Source organism: Hyla sarda, chromosome 9, assembly GCF_029499605.1.
Source record: "Hyla sarda isolate aHylSar1 chromosome 9, aHylSar1.hap1, whole genome shotgun sequence".
NCBI classification, from domain to species: Eukaryota; Metazoa; Chordata; class Amphibia; order Anura; family Hylidae; genus Hyla; species Hyla sarda.
Window position 1 is genome coordinate 168,999,906 of NC_079197.1, and position 14,959 is coordinate 169,014,864.

A 14,959-nucleotide genomic window follows, 5' to 3' on the forward strand; every position below is an offset into this window, starting at 1 on the left:
ACAAGGGGTAAAGTAAACCTTAATACCCTACAGGTGTTTCACGACTTTTGCATATGTAAAATAAATATTTTTTTTTTTACCTAAAATGCTTGGTTTCCCAAAAATTTGACATTTTTAAAAAGGGTAATAGCAGAAAATACCCCCCCAAAATTTGAAGCCCAATTTCTCCCGATTCAGAAAACACCCAATATGGGGATGAAAAGTGCTCTGCTGGCGCACTACAGGTCTCAGAAGAGAAGGAGTCACATTTGGCTTTTTGAAAGCAAATTTTGCTCTTGGGGCATGCCGCATTTAGGAAGCCCATATGGTGCCAGAACAGCAAAAAAAAAACACATGGCATACCATTTTGGAAACTAGACCCCTCGGGGAACGTAACAAGGGGTAATGTGAACCTTAATACCCTACAGGTGTTTCACGACTTTTGCATATGTAAAAAAAAAATATTTTTTTTAACCTAATATGCTTGGTTTCCCAAAATTTTTACATTTTTAAAAAGGGTAATAGCAGAAAATACCCCCCAAAATTTGAAGCCCAATTTCTCCCGATTCAGACAACACCCCATATGGGGGCGAAAAGTGCTCTGCTGGCACACTACAGGTCTCAGAAGAGAAGGAGTCACATTTGGCTTTTTGAAAGCAAATTTTGCTCTGGGGGCATGCCGCATTTAGGAAGCCCTTATGGTGCCAGAACAGCAACAAAAAAAAACACATGGCATACTATTTTGGAAACTAGACCCCTCGGGGAACGTAACAAGGGGTAATGTGAACCTTAATACCTTACAGGTGTTTCATGACTTTTGCATATGTGAAAAAAAAAATTTTTTTACCTAAAATGCTTGGTTTCCCAAAATTTTTACATTTTTAAAAAGGGTAATAGCAGAAAACACCCCCAAAAATTTGAAGCCCAATTTCTCCCGATTCAGAAAACACCCCATATGGGGGTGAAAAGTGCTCTGCTGGCGCACTACAGGTCTCAGAAGAGAAGGAGTCACATTTGGCTTTTTGAAAGCAAATTTTGCTCTGGGGGCATGCCGCATTTAGGAAGCCCCTATGGTGCCAGAACAGCAAAAAAAAAAAACACATGGCATACCATTTTGGAAACTAGACCCCTCGGGGAACGTAAAAAGGGGTAAAGTGAACCTTAATACCCTACAGGTGTTTCACGACTTTTGCATATGTGAAAAAAAATTATTTTTTTTACCTAAAATGCTTGGTTTCCCAAAATTTTTACATTTTTAAAAAGGGTAATAGCAGAAAATACCCCCCAAAATTTGAAGCCCAATTTCTCCCGATTCAGAAAACACCCCATATGGGGGTGAAAAGTGCTCTGCTGGCGCACTACAGGTCTCAGAAGAAAAGGAGTCACATTTGGCTTTTTGAAAGCAAATTTTGCTCTGGGGGCATGCCGCATTTAGGAAGCCCCTATGGTGCCAGGACAGCAAAAAAAAAAACACATGGCATACAATTTTAGAAACTAAACCCCTCGGGGAACGTAACAAGGGGTTAAGTGAACCTTTATACCCCACAGGTGTTTCTTGACTTTTGTATATGTGAAAAAATTTTTTTTTTTTTTTACCTAAAATGCTTGTTTTCCCAAAAATTTTACATTTTTAAAAAGGGTAATAGCAGAAAATACCCCCCAAAATTTGAAGCCCAATTTCTCCCGAGTACGGCGATACCCTATATGTGGCCCTAAACTGTTGCCTTGAAATACGACAGGGCTCCAAAGTGAGAGCTCCATGCGCATTTGAGGCCTAAATTAGGGACTTGCATAGGGGTGGACATAGGGGTATTCTACGCCAGTGATTCCCAAACAGGGTGCCTCCAGCTGTTGTAAAACTCCCAGCATGCCTAGACAGTCAGTGGCTATCTGGCAATACTGGGAGTAGTTGTTTTGCAACAGCTGGAGGCTCCGTTCTGGAAACAGTGGCGTACCAGATGTTTGTCATTTTTATTGGGGAGGGGGGCTGTGTAGGGGTATGCGTATATGTTGTGTTTTTTACTTTTTATTTTGTGTTAGTGTAGTGTTTTTAGGGTACAGTTGCACGGGCGGGGGTTCACAGTAGTTTCTCGCTGGCAGTTTGAGAAACTCAGAAAATTTGCCGCAGCTCAAACTTTCAGCCGGATACTTACTGTAATCCTCCGCCCATGTGAGTGTACCCTGTACGTTCACATTGGGGGGGGGGGAGAAACATCCAGCTGTTGCAAAACTACAACTCCCAGTATGTACGGTCTATCAGTGCATGCTGGGAGTTGTAGTTTTGCAACAGCTGGAGACACACAGGTTGTGAAACACCGAGTTTGGTAGCAAACTCAGTGTTTTGCAACCAGTGTGCCTTCAGCTGTTGCAAAAGCTACAACCCCTAGCATGTACAGACAGCGGAAGGGCATGCTGGGTCTTGTAGTTATGCAACAGCCGGAGGCATACTACATTGGCTGGGGATGCTGGGGATTGTAGTTATGCAACAGCTGGAGACACACTGGTTTGCTACTTAACTCAGTGTGCCTTCAGCTGTTGCAAAACTACAACTCTCAGCAGTCACCGACAGCCAACGGGCATGCTGGAAGTTGTAGTTATGCAACCAGCAGATGCACCACTACAACTCCCAGCATGCACTTTAGCTGATTGTGCAAGCTGGGAGTTGTAGTTTTCCATAGAAAGAATGTGCCTCCAGCTGTTGCAAAACTACAAGTCCCAGCATGCCCATAAGGGCATGCTGGGAGTTGTGGTGGTCTGCCTCCTGCTGTTGCATAACTACAGCTCCCAGCATGCCCTTTTTGCATGCTGGGAGCTGTTGCTAAGCAACAGCAGGAGGCTGTCACCTCCTGCTGCTGCTCAGGGAACAGGTCAGCCCCGCCGCCGCTCCTGGGGCCCCGATCCCAACAGGGACGCCGGGGATACATGTCCCGCACCCGCTCACGTCCTCTGGAAGAGGGGCGGAGCGGGTTGCGGGAGTGACACCCGCAGCAGGCGCCCTGATTGGTCGGCCGGGAATCCGGACGACGAATCAGGGCGATCGTGAGGTGGCACCAGTGCCACCTCACCCCTGCAGGCTCTGGCTGTTCGGGGCCGTCTCTGACGGCCCCGATCAGCCAGTAATTCCGGGTCATCGGGTCACTGGAGACCCGATTGACCCGGAATCCGCTGCAGATCGCTGGACTGAATTGTCCAGCGATCTGCGGCAATCGCAGACATGGGGGGACATAATGACCGAACGATTTCAGCAGGCATCCGGCCCCGGCTCCCCTCCGGCTAGCGGCGGGGGCCGGAAATGCTCAGGGCGTATCCATACCCCCTTGGTCCTTAAGGACTTGGAAACGGGGGCGTATGGATATGCCCTATGTCCTTAAGGGGTTAAAGGGGGTATTCCAGGGAAAAACTTTTTTTTTTTTTTTTTTTTTTTTTTTTTTATAAACTGGCTCCAGAAAGTCAAAAAGATTTGTAAATTACTTCTATTAAAAAATCTTAATCCTTCCAATAATTATCAGCTGCTGAAGTTGAGTTGTTCTTTTCTGTCTGGCAACAGTGCTCTCTGCTGACATCTCTGCTTGTCTCGGGAACTGCACAGAGTAGAAGAGGTTTTCTATGGGGATTTGCTTCTACTCTGGACAGTTCACGAAACAAGTGTCATCAGAGAGCACTTAGACAGAAAAGAACAACTCAACTTCATCAGCTCATAAGTACTGAAAGGATTAAGATTTCTTTTTTTTTTTTTTAATAGAAGTAATTTACAAATCTGTTTAACTTTCTGGAGCCAGTTGATGTAAAAAAAAAAGTTTTTTCCCTCGATAACCCCTTTAAGTTCTACAACAACCTAGACCAGTGGTCTCCAAACTGTGGACCAGCACGTGTTGCAAAACTACAACTCCCAGCATGCCCAGACAGCCGTTGGCTGTCTGGGCATGCTGGGAGTTGTAGTTTTGTAACATAAGAAGGCCCGTGGTTTGGCAACCACTGCCCTATGACTACCAAGAATGTCATCAGTTTACACTTTCACCACTGAGTATTCACTGGGAAGAGTACTCCTTCTTCAAATGGGGGGACTAAGATCCGCGCTGGACGGTCAGGTTGCCGAGGCAACTATATAGTGCCCCCGTTAGTCCATTTCTGATTAATGAGACACGTGTACGGAACTCACTGGGCATTGTACGGTTGCCTTGGAAACCTGTTTATCCTTACCTGATATGAAGAACGAGCAGGAGCTCAGCTTGACAGGTACAAATTAAAGGGATTATCCCAAGACTAAGGGCCCATTCACATTACAGTGCAGCAGCCTCCCATTGTCCTCAAAGGTATTCTACCTCACTACGGAATTTTCTTAGAGAACGTTCCTCCACGGAAATTCCAGACCCCAGACTCTGCCGAAAGAATGAACACGTTCGTTCTTTTGGTAGAATCCTAAAAAGCATTGAAGTCTATGGAGACCATACATCTCTGAGCGGCCCTAGGGCTGCCTTGTTCTTTCGGCGCCCGCTGCAAATGGAATATCCACCCAGAATATCTAGTGTAAATGGCCCCTTAAAGGGCTACTCCACTAGAAAAAAAATTCTTAAATCAACTGGTGCCAGAAAGTTAAACAGATTTGTAAATTACTTCTATATAAAAAAAAAATCTTAATCCTTCCTTTACTTATCAGCTGCTGTATGGCAGGAAGTTGTTTTCTTCTTGAATTTCCTTTCTGCCTGACCACAGTGCTCTCTGCTGACACCTCTGTCCAGTTTAGGACATGATTAGGAGTAAATCCCCATAGAAAACCTCTCCTGCTTTGGACAGTTCCAAAAATGGACAGAGGTGTCAGCAGAGAGCACTGTGGTCAGGCAGAAAGGAAATTTAAAAAGAAAAGAACTTCCTGTGCATCATAACAGCAGCAAATAAGTACTGGAAGGATTAAGATTTTTTTTATAGAAGTAATTTACAAATCTGTTTAACTTTCTTGCACTAGTTGATTTAAAAAAAAAAAAAAAAGGTTTTCAAGTGGAGTACCCCTTTAAAGTTATCCTCTATCCGCAGGTATCTGATGTGGTCGAGTGTGCACACGACAATCAATCAGGGAACTTTGTTCTTCATTCTTGAATCAATGGGAGGACCCTTAAAAATGATACCTTTTCTTCTCCATAGTGCAGTTGAGTTTATTTTGTTTGTTTTTTTAATTATTATTATTATTATTATTATTATTAATAAAGTAGTGTGTATAAGGATAGCTGTTTCTTATTTTGTGTTTTATTGCTGGTGTATTTCTCATGTCATTGTAACGGAGCAGGATGTGGATCCTCTAACCTGTGTGGCAGATGACTCGGACCGTATCGGGGAGCGGAGTCTAAGGTGCCGCTGGCCTCCACCAGAGCCCACCGCAAGGCAGGATGGATTTGCTGCGGCAGGTGACACCCAGGTCGCTACCCCCGACACGGCTCGACCACACAGGTAATGGACAAGGCGAGGTACAGAAGGATGAGGCAGACTCTAACGTAGCAGAAGGTCAAGGCAGGCGGCAAAGGTGCGAAGTCTAATAACGTAGCGGAAGGTCTGGATACACGGGAAGGCAAACAGGCTATAAGGGTCGCTTAAAGCGGTACTCCGCTGCCCTGCCTTCCGGAGCTCCGCTCGCAGCGTCCAGAAGTTTATTACTCCGAACGCTGTGTGGAGGCTTCCGTGTTCGGGGCCACCCCCTCGTGACGTCACGCCCGCCCCCCCGTGACGACACACCCGCCCCCTCAATGAAAGTCTATGGGAAGGGGGCGTGACAGCGGTCGCACCCCCTTCCCATAGACTTTCGTTGAGGGGGCGGGCGTGACGTCACGAGGGGGCGGCCTCGAACACGGAAGCCCGCACACAGCGTTCGGAGTAAAAAAAACTTCCAGACGCTGCGAGCGGAGCTCCGGAAGGCAGGGCAGCGGAGTACCCCTTTAATCTCAGGCTAGGGGCACTGAAGATCCGGCAGGGAAGTGTGTGAGGTGCAGGGACTTATAATGTGGTGTCAGGTGCAAACACTAATTATGGGCGCACTGGCCCTTTAAATTTCAGAGCTCCAGCACGCGCGGAGCTGAGACACAGAGGAGGAGGCGGCGGCAGCGGAGCGAGGTGAGTGATGGGCTGGGACTCGCATGCGGGGGTGTCCCGTGATGCGAATCTCAGCCCCGCCGGCAGGGGATTCAGGTACACTGCGCTCACGGCCGTTGTATCTATCAAGGGAATTTATCAACATTTTTTCGTCAAACTTTTTCGCAGGAAAAGTCGCAGTCTGTTCCCTTGCGACTTTTCCTGCGACAGTTCATTTAGACTGTTTAATGTTTATGACCACAAAGTAATCTGACTTAGATCTCTTTATGCAGAGGCCACTAATCTATCACGTATATGCAAAATATCGCAGAAAAGTCGTATAGGCCAGATATAGAACATATCACAGGGCAATTCAACCTTGACCTTTTGTCTCTATGCGTCAATTGTATTAAAAGGGGTACTCCGGTGGAAATTATTATTTTTTTTAATCAACTCTGGTGCCAGAAAGTTAAACAGATTCGTCAATGAATTCTATTAAAAAAATCTTTACTCTTCCAGTACTTATTAGCAGCTGTATGCTACAGAGGAAATTCTTTTCTTTTTTAATTTCTTTTTTGTCTTGTCCACAGTGCTCTCTACTGACACCTGATGCCCGTGTCAGGAACTGTCCAGAGCAGCATAGGTTTGCTACTGGGATTTTCTCCTGCTCTGGACAGTTCCTGATACGGGCATCAGGCGTCAGCAGAGAGCACTGTGGACAAGACAAAAAAGAAATTCAAGAAGAAAATAATTTTCTCTGTAGCATACAGCTGCTAAAAAGTACAGGAAGGATTAAGATTTTTTAATAGAAGTAATTTACAAATCTGTTTACCTTTCTGGCACCAGCTGATTTAAAAAAAAATGTTTTCCACCGGAGTACCCCTTTAAGGTCCGTGCAACTTTTAATACAACTCTCACGGGCCACCACGGCTCTGCGACATTTATTCAGAGCAGTTCAGCAGGCATTCATCAAAGTCTGCGCGCCATTGATTGTAAATTTATATTTAATGGCGCACGGCCCCCACTTTCTCCACAACTTTTTTCCTCTAAACTGAACAAAAAGCAAGTTCAGTTTTGATAAATGTCCCTCTATGGGAAGAAAAAATGACACAATTTCTTGAAGAAGAAAAAAAGCCCCTGAAATCTTAGTGACAAGGTGATAATCAGCTGCTGGTGAATAGTAGTGAGATACCTAAAAGAGAAAGAAGGAGCGCTCCATAGTGTAGTATAGTCAGTACAAGGAGGAGAGGCTATCCTGGTAAGGGATATGTGTACCCCAAATGGTTGTAAACCCCATACACGACAATACAAATGCATGTATTAAAGGGGTATTCCGCCCCTAGACATCTTATCCCCTATCCAAAGGATAGGGGATAAGATGTCAGATCGCCGCGGTCCCGCTGCTGGGGACCCCTGGGATCCCCGCTGTGGCACCGCGCTATCATTACAGCACAGGGCGAGATCGCTCTGTGCGTAATGACGGGTGATACAGGGGACGGAGCAGCGTGACGTCATGGCACCGCCCCTCGTGACATCACGGCCCGTCCCCTTAATGCAAGTCTATGGGAGGGGGCGTGACGACCGCCACGCTCCCTCCCATAGACTTGTATTGAAAGGGGTGGGCCGTGACATCACGAGGGGCGGAGCCGTGACGTAACAATGCTCCGGCCCCTGTACCGCCCATCATTACGTGCAGAGCAGGGGTCCCCAGCAGTCCCAGGAGTCCCCAGCAGCGGGACCGCAGCGATCTGACATCTTATCCCCTATCCTTTGGATAGGGGATAAGATGTCTAGGGGCGGAATACCCCTTTAAAGGGGTAGTCCAGTGGTGAAAAACTTATCCCCTATCCTAAGGATAGGGGATAAGTTTGAGATCACAGGGGGTCCGATCGCTGGGGCCCCCTGCGATCTCTCTGTACGGGGGCCAGGCTCTCTGGCCAGATAGCGGGTGTCGACCCCCGCTGGAAGCGGCGGCCGACACGCCACCTCAATACATCGCTATGGCAGAGCCGGAGATTGCCGAAGGCAGCACTCCGGCTTTGCCATAGAGTTGTATTGAGGGGGCGTGTCGGCCGCCGCTTCGTGCGGGGGTCGACACGCCCCCTTCGCGCGGGCTGTCAGGGCCCCGTACAGGAGATCGCGTGGGGGCCCCAGCGGTCGGACCCCCCGCGATCTGCAACTTATCCCCTATCCTTAGGATAGGGGATAAGTTGTTCACCACTGGACTACTCCTTTAAAGGGGTACTCCGCCCCTAGACATCTTATCCCCTGTCTAAAGGATAGGGGATAAAATGTCTGATCACGGGGGTCCCACCGCTGGGACCCCCGCGATCTCTATGCAGCACCCAGCGTTCTTTTGGAATGCTGGGTGCGGGCGGCGGGGTCGTGATGTCACGGCGTGGACGTCACCTCATGACATCACGCCACGCCCCCTCCCATAGACTTGCATTGAGGGGGTGTGGTGTGACATCATGAGAGGCGTGGCCGTGACGTCACGACCCCCCCAGCGTTCTAAAAGACTTGCATTGAAGGGGTGTGTGTGATATAATGAGGGGCGTGGCCGTTACATCAAGACCCCCCCCGCCGCCCGCACCCAGCGTTCTAAAACACTTGCATTAAGGGGGTGTGGTGTGACATAATGAGGGACGTGGCCATGACATCATGACCCCTCCCCGCCACCCAGCGTTCTAAAACACTTGCATTAAGGGGGTGTGGTGTGACATAATGAGGGACGTGGCCATGACATCATGACCCCTCCCCGCCACCCAGCGTTCTAAAAGACTTGCATTGAGGGGGTGTGGTGTGATATAATGAGGGGCGTGGCCATGACGTCATGACCCCCCCCCCCCACCCAGCGTTCTAAAAGACTTGCATTGAGGGGGTGTAGTGTGACATCATGAGGGTCGTGGCCATGATGTCATGACCCCCCTGCCACCCAGCATTCTAAAAGACTTGCATTGAGGGGGTGTGGTGTGACATCATGAGGGGTGTGGCCGTGACGTCATGACCCCCCCGCCACCCGCACCCAGCGTTATAAAAGACTTGCATTGAAGGGGTGTGTGATGTAATGAGGGGCATGGCCGTGACGTCACGACCCCCCCGCACCCAGTGTTCTAAAATACTCGCATTGAGGGGGTGTGGTGTGACATCATGAGGGGCGTGGCCGTGACATCGTGACATCATGACACCCCCCCCCCGCTCCAAGCGTTCGGAACAAACCGGCAGCGGAGTACCCCTTTAAAGGATAAGTAGCTGTGGATAGGGGAGGAGTTAATTTTCGCCTGAGTACTCCTTTAATTAAAGTGGTCGTTCTGTAGCACTTCTCCCCAGTGACAATGGAACCATATACAGACTTGGTTCAATGGAACGGTAGATTCTTACGGCACTGAGACCATCAGAGAGATAAAGGACAACACAAGTTTCATTTTCCAAAGATGCAACGTTTCATGGCACAGCAGGCCGCTTCATCGGGCATCTGATCTCCTTCACAGGACCCGGTCAGTCCCCAGGAAAGGGGCGTACTGACCCATACCCCGCCAACAATCCCCCCCTCTATGTATCCCATAGACATGAAAGGGGCATGTGGGCTGCGGCTTCCTACGGGGGGGGGGGGGTCGGGCAAACTGACAACTTTTAGCACAAAATCTCCCGCTCCTTTTATTTTTCTATAAACAGGCTTTCTTTATTGGGCATTTATGTGTTTTTTCTCATTAATGGGGTACTCCGCTGCTGTGTTTGGAACAGTCTGTTCAGAACGCTGGAGTCGGGAGCTTGTGACATCATAGCTCCGCCCCTCATGACATCATGCCCCTCCCCCTCAATGCAAGTCTATGGGAGGGGCATCATGCCCCCTCCCATAGACTTGCATTGAGGGGCCAGGCATGACGTCATGCGGGGATATGGCGTCACAAGCTCCCGACGCCGACTCCAGCGTTCGGAACAGTTTGTTCTGAACGCTGAGCAGCGGAGTACCCCTTTAAGTCATGTGATTTTTTTTCATTCTGTGCAGCAAAAATACCAACATTTTCTGGCTTTTTTCCTACCTGTAGAAACCTTTTCACGGGGGGAAAAAAAAGCCGTGTGTGTCTGACATTTCATCTTTCTCTTTTGACTTTTAGCTGACATCTGGTATTCTTTTTATTTATTTATTTATTTTTTAACAAATGTCATATGTCATGTTCATTTCCAGCTGAAAGTTAATGTTCACACCCCTAAAATCATGTTTTTTTTTTAATAGGTTTTTTGGGGTTAAAAACAAACAAAAAACAAAACAAAAAAAGCAAACAAACAAAAAAACACATTGTTTACGCCAGTGTTTCCCAACCAGGGTGCCTCCAGCAGTTGGAAAATACTGGTTTACAGTTTGTGAACATGGCTTTGGTCTGCTTGCTGCTTAGTGTATTTGGTTGGTTTTCAATGTGGGACTGTGCGCCAATGTGGGACTGTGCGCCAATGTGGGACTGTGCCATTTGCACAATCATGTCACCAATGTAAAAAACAATCACTTTTAAACGGGTACTCTGCTGGAAAACTTTTTTTTTTTTTTTATCAACTGGTGCCAGAATGTTGAACAGATTTTTATATATATGTAAATTATATATGTATATTATTGTATCACAGAGCGCTGGAGGATACTGTGGATAATGGGCTCTGCTGCACAACTCCAGTACGCTTCCCTGTATAACGTTCTAATAGTTACAAAATGTAAAAAATAAATACCAGTAGGAGTGTGCGCTGAGAAAGCAATGCAAATGAAGGGTGGATAAATTGGTAGGTATAGGAACCTACCTTGTGATTACGATGTATTGTTGATGCTATTATAGAATGGACATCTGATGTAAGCGGCTCAAAAATGAATAGAAATGAAAATACGCTAGTTGAAATATCCAAATGAGAAACATTCAAGGTGTATAAATAATGATAGTGATGCAATGATGCCTGGATAGTAGATAACACGACTGGTACAATGTCCTAAAGAATATGTAGGATAAAGATGTTACACATGTGCGATTCTTTCCCTGATTGAGTGGGCTGACTTTTCGGGTACTGCAGCAGCGCTGCAACTAGCAACAAAAATACTTTTTAGTAGGTTGCTATTGAGCGTACATGGTATAGAGCTAGCTGGTTTTGTCTTCTGATGTCCGTGATCTGTTCCGGTAGATATGACGATCTTCTTGGCGGGGCAGTGGGAGAACGCTCCGGCCAGTGGACCTCACACGCTCCTATAGTGACATCACTATCTGCGGCCTACTCCATCTAGCCAGTGTGCGGCGTGGACGCGGTCTGGTTGAGACGCTACCGGCCGGAGCGTTCTCCCACTGCCCCGCCAAGAAGATCGTCATATCTACCGGAACAGATCACGGACATCAGAAGACAAAACCAGCTAGCTCTATACCATGTACGCTCAATAGCAACCTACTAAAGAGTATTTTTGTTGCTAGTTGCAGCGCTGCTGCAGTACCTGAAAAGTCAGCCCACTCAATCAGGGAAAGAATCGCACATGTGTACCATCTTTATCCTACATATTCTTTAGGACATTGTACCAGTCGTGTTATCTACTATCCAGGCATCATTGCATCACTATCATTATTTATACACCTTGAATGTTTCTCATTTGGATATTTCAACTAGCGTATTTTCATTTCTATTCATTTTTCAGCCGCTTACATCAGATGTCCATTCTGTAATAGCATCAACAATACATCGTAATCACAAGGTAGGTTCCTATACCTACCAATTTATCCACCCTTCATTTGCATTGCTTTCTCAGCGCACACTCCTACTGGTATTTATTTTTTAGATTTGTAAATTACTTAAACCTTAATCCTTCCAGTACTTATTAGCTGCTGAATACTACAGAGGAAAATCTTTTCTTTTTGGAACACAGAGCTCTCTGCTGACATCATGACCACCAGTGCTCTCTGCTGACATCTCTGTCCATTTTAGGAACTGTCCAGAGTAGGAGAAAATCCCCATAGCAAACATATGCCGCTCTGGACAGTCCCTAAAATGGACAGAGATGTCAGCAGAGAGCTCGGTGTTCCAAAAAGAAAAGGTTTTCCTCTGTAGTATTCAGCAGCTAATAAGTACTGGAAGGATTAAGATTTTTTAATTTTTATAATAATAATAATAATAATAATAACGCTTTATTTATTGTTGTCCTTAGTGGGATTTGAACCCTAGTCCCCAGCACTGCAAGGCAGCAGTGCTAACCACTGAGCCACCACGCTGCCCTTAGCCTACATCTGCTATGCACGGTTGCTAAAATGGACAGAGGTGTCAGCAGAGAGCACTGTGCTCGTGATGTCATCAGTGTTCCAAAAAGAAAGGAATTTCCTCTGTAGCATTCAGCAGCTAATAAGTACTGGAAGGATTAAGATTTTTTTAATAGAAGTAATTTACAAATCTGTTTAACTTTCTGGCACCAGTTGATAAAAAAAAAAAAAAAAAAAAGTTTTCCACCAGAGTACCCCTTTAATCCCATAAGGACACAGCCCATTTGGGCCTTAAGGACGCAGACAATTTTATTTTTACGTTTTCATTTTTTCCTCCTCGCCTTCAAAAAAATCATAACTCTTATATTTTCATCCACAGACTAGTATGAGGGCTTTTTTTTTTGCGCGACCAGTTGTCCGTTGTAATGCCATCACTCACTTTACCATAAAATGTATGGCGCAACAAAAAAAATACTATTTGTGTGGGGAAATTAAAAAGAAAACCACAATTTAGCTAATTTTGGAAGGTTTCGTTTTCACGCCGTACAATTTACGGTAAAAATTACATGTGTTCTATATTCTTTGGGTCAATACGATTAAAATGATACCCGTGATAACACACTTTTCTATTACTGTTGCGCTTAAAAAAAAAAAATCGCAAACTTTTTAACCAAATTAGTACGTTTAAAATCCCCCTATAGCTTTTTCATTTTTCCGTATAAGCGGCGGTATGAGGGCTCATTTTTTGTGCCGTGATCTGTACTTTTTATTGATACCATATTTGCTTATATAGAACTTTTAATCCATTTTTTATTAATTTTTTTGGGAATAAAAGGTTATAAAAAAAGCATCAATTTTGGACTTTTTTTCATTTGTACGTTCACGCCGTTCACCGTACAGTATCATTAACATTTTATTTTAATAGTTCAGATATTTACGCACGCGGTGATACCAAATATGTATACAAAAAAAAAAATTTTACACTTTTTGGGGGTGAAATAGGGAAAATGGGACAATTTACGTTTTTATTGGGGGAGGGGGTTTTCAAATTTTTTTTACTTTTACTTTTATTTTTGCACTTTAATAGTCCCCATAGGGGACTATTTATAGCAATCATTCGATTGCTAATCCTGTTCAGTGCTATGTATAGGACATAGCACTGATCAGGGTTATCGGTCATCTTCTGCTCTGGTCTGCGGGAAGGCAGATCAGAGCAGAATAGCCGGGAAGGCAGCGGAGGCTCCGTTTGCCATGCTGGATGATCGGATCGCCGCGGCAGCGCTGCGGGCGATCAGATCATCCATTTTAATGACCGCGATGCTGCAGATGCCGTGATCTGTATTGATCACGGCATCTGAGGGGTTAATGGCGGACATCCGCAGGATTGCGGATGTCCGCCATTACGGGTGGGTCCCTGGCTGCGATCAGCTGGGACCTGCCGCGCATGATCCGGGCATTGCTCCGATGCTCGCGGTTATGCTTAGGACGTAAATATACGTCCTGGTGCGTTAAGTACCACCTCACCAGGACGTACATTTACGTCCTTCGTCGTTAAGGGGTTAATGTTGGTCAAACCACATGCATCACAATCTGTCAGAAAACCCACAGTAAATGTATTGGAACAAATTAAAAAACAAAAAACAGCCTGTGTGCGCAGTGAGGTTTGGCAGGCTGTCACGGGTAGCTCTGTGTGTCTGCTCATAGGAGAGTATGCAGCAGATTTCTCACCGTGCAACAGATTTTGCGCAGCGACCAATATATTTGCACATCCGCAATGTGTGACCCTACCTTAAAAAAAGTATTTGTTTTGAGTAAATCTGGCCCATAGTGTCCAAAATGCACACATTATTTAGCGCTGTGACTTGCGCTCCACAATTGCCCATCACCAGAAAAACATAATGCGGCCATTTTGTTTCTACTTTGACTTTTACAGCTGTATTCTTTTATTTTTCAGAAATACTTCCCACCTCCGGCATGTGTAAAAGTTTGTTTAATATGTGGAAAATTAGGCCAACAACCAGTATCGGAGCTGCTAAAAGGGAAATGCAAGTAGAATACCAGTTTTCGGTCGTCCCTCATAGCACGTACTAGCATTCTTTTCAGAAAGTACCACAGGACCATAGAAAATTGTGTTAAAAGTAGATGTAAAATAATTAAAAGTAATTGCATTTCATCATGTTGACCTCTTTCTTCAAACAGAAGATTGTCCAAATAGGGTTCAAAAACCAGAAGAATTTTTCTGTCTTTAACCTTTTTCCTTCTGCGTTGCTTACAAGTGAAGGCGTTGCGAATCCAGATTTCGCTCTGGAGAGTCTTGGCTGTTTCTCCTAAAGGTTTGGCTCATCTGTCGCCTCTGTGTCATCCCTAAAAGGTTCTTACAATGTGGACGAGCACAGGGGAGGCTTCATCACCGATCGGCGACAGTGGTGCTACCCCTTTAAGAGCGATGGATAAAAACAAAATACAAAACCGATGCTTGAAATACTTGTTGAGATGGATTACTAGTGAGTGTTGCTTTAAACGGGTTATCCAAGATTAGAAAAACAGAGCAGATTTCTTTAAAAAAAAAAAAAACAGCACCACCCCTGTCCTCAGGTTGTATGTGGTATTGCAGCTCAGTTCTATTAAAGGGGTACTTCGGTCCTACGACATCTTAAGCGCAATCTTCCATTCGGCACCCACATCTTTGAGCTGCACGCCACGCTGCC

At 45.7% G+C, this 14,959-nt stretch overlaps 1 long non-coding RNA gene across 2 annotated transcripts; it reads left to right on the plus strand.

Annotated features, from left to right (window-relative positions):
* The first annotated feature begins 5,262 nt into the window (after positions 1–5,262).
* Positions 5,263–14,938, plus strand: LOC130290302 (uncharacterized). 2 transcript variants are annotated; one of them, XR_008847562.1, is made up of 3 exons: positions 5,263–5,494; positions 6,022–6,078; positions 14,206–14,938. It is a non-coding gene; the product is annotated as an uncharacterized LOC130290302 (long non-coding RNA). The 2 variants fall into 2 exon arrangements; XR_008847561.1 differs by having other exon boundaries at positions 5,263–5,421.
* Positions 14,939–14,959: the final 21 nt, after the last annotated feature.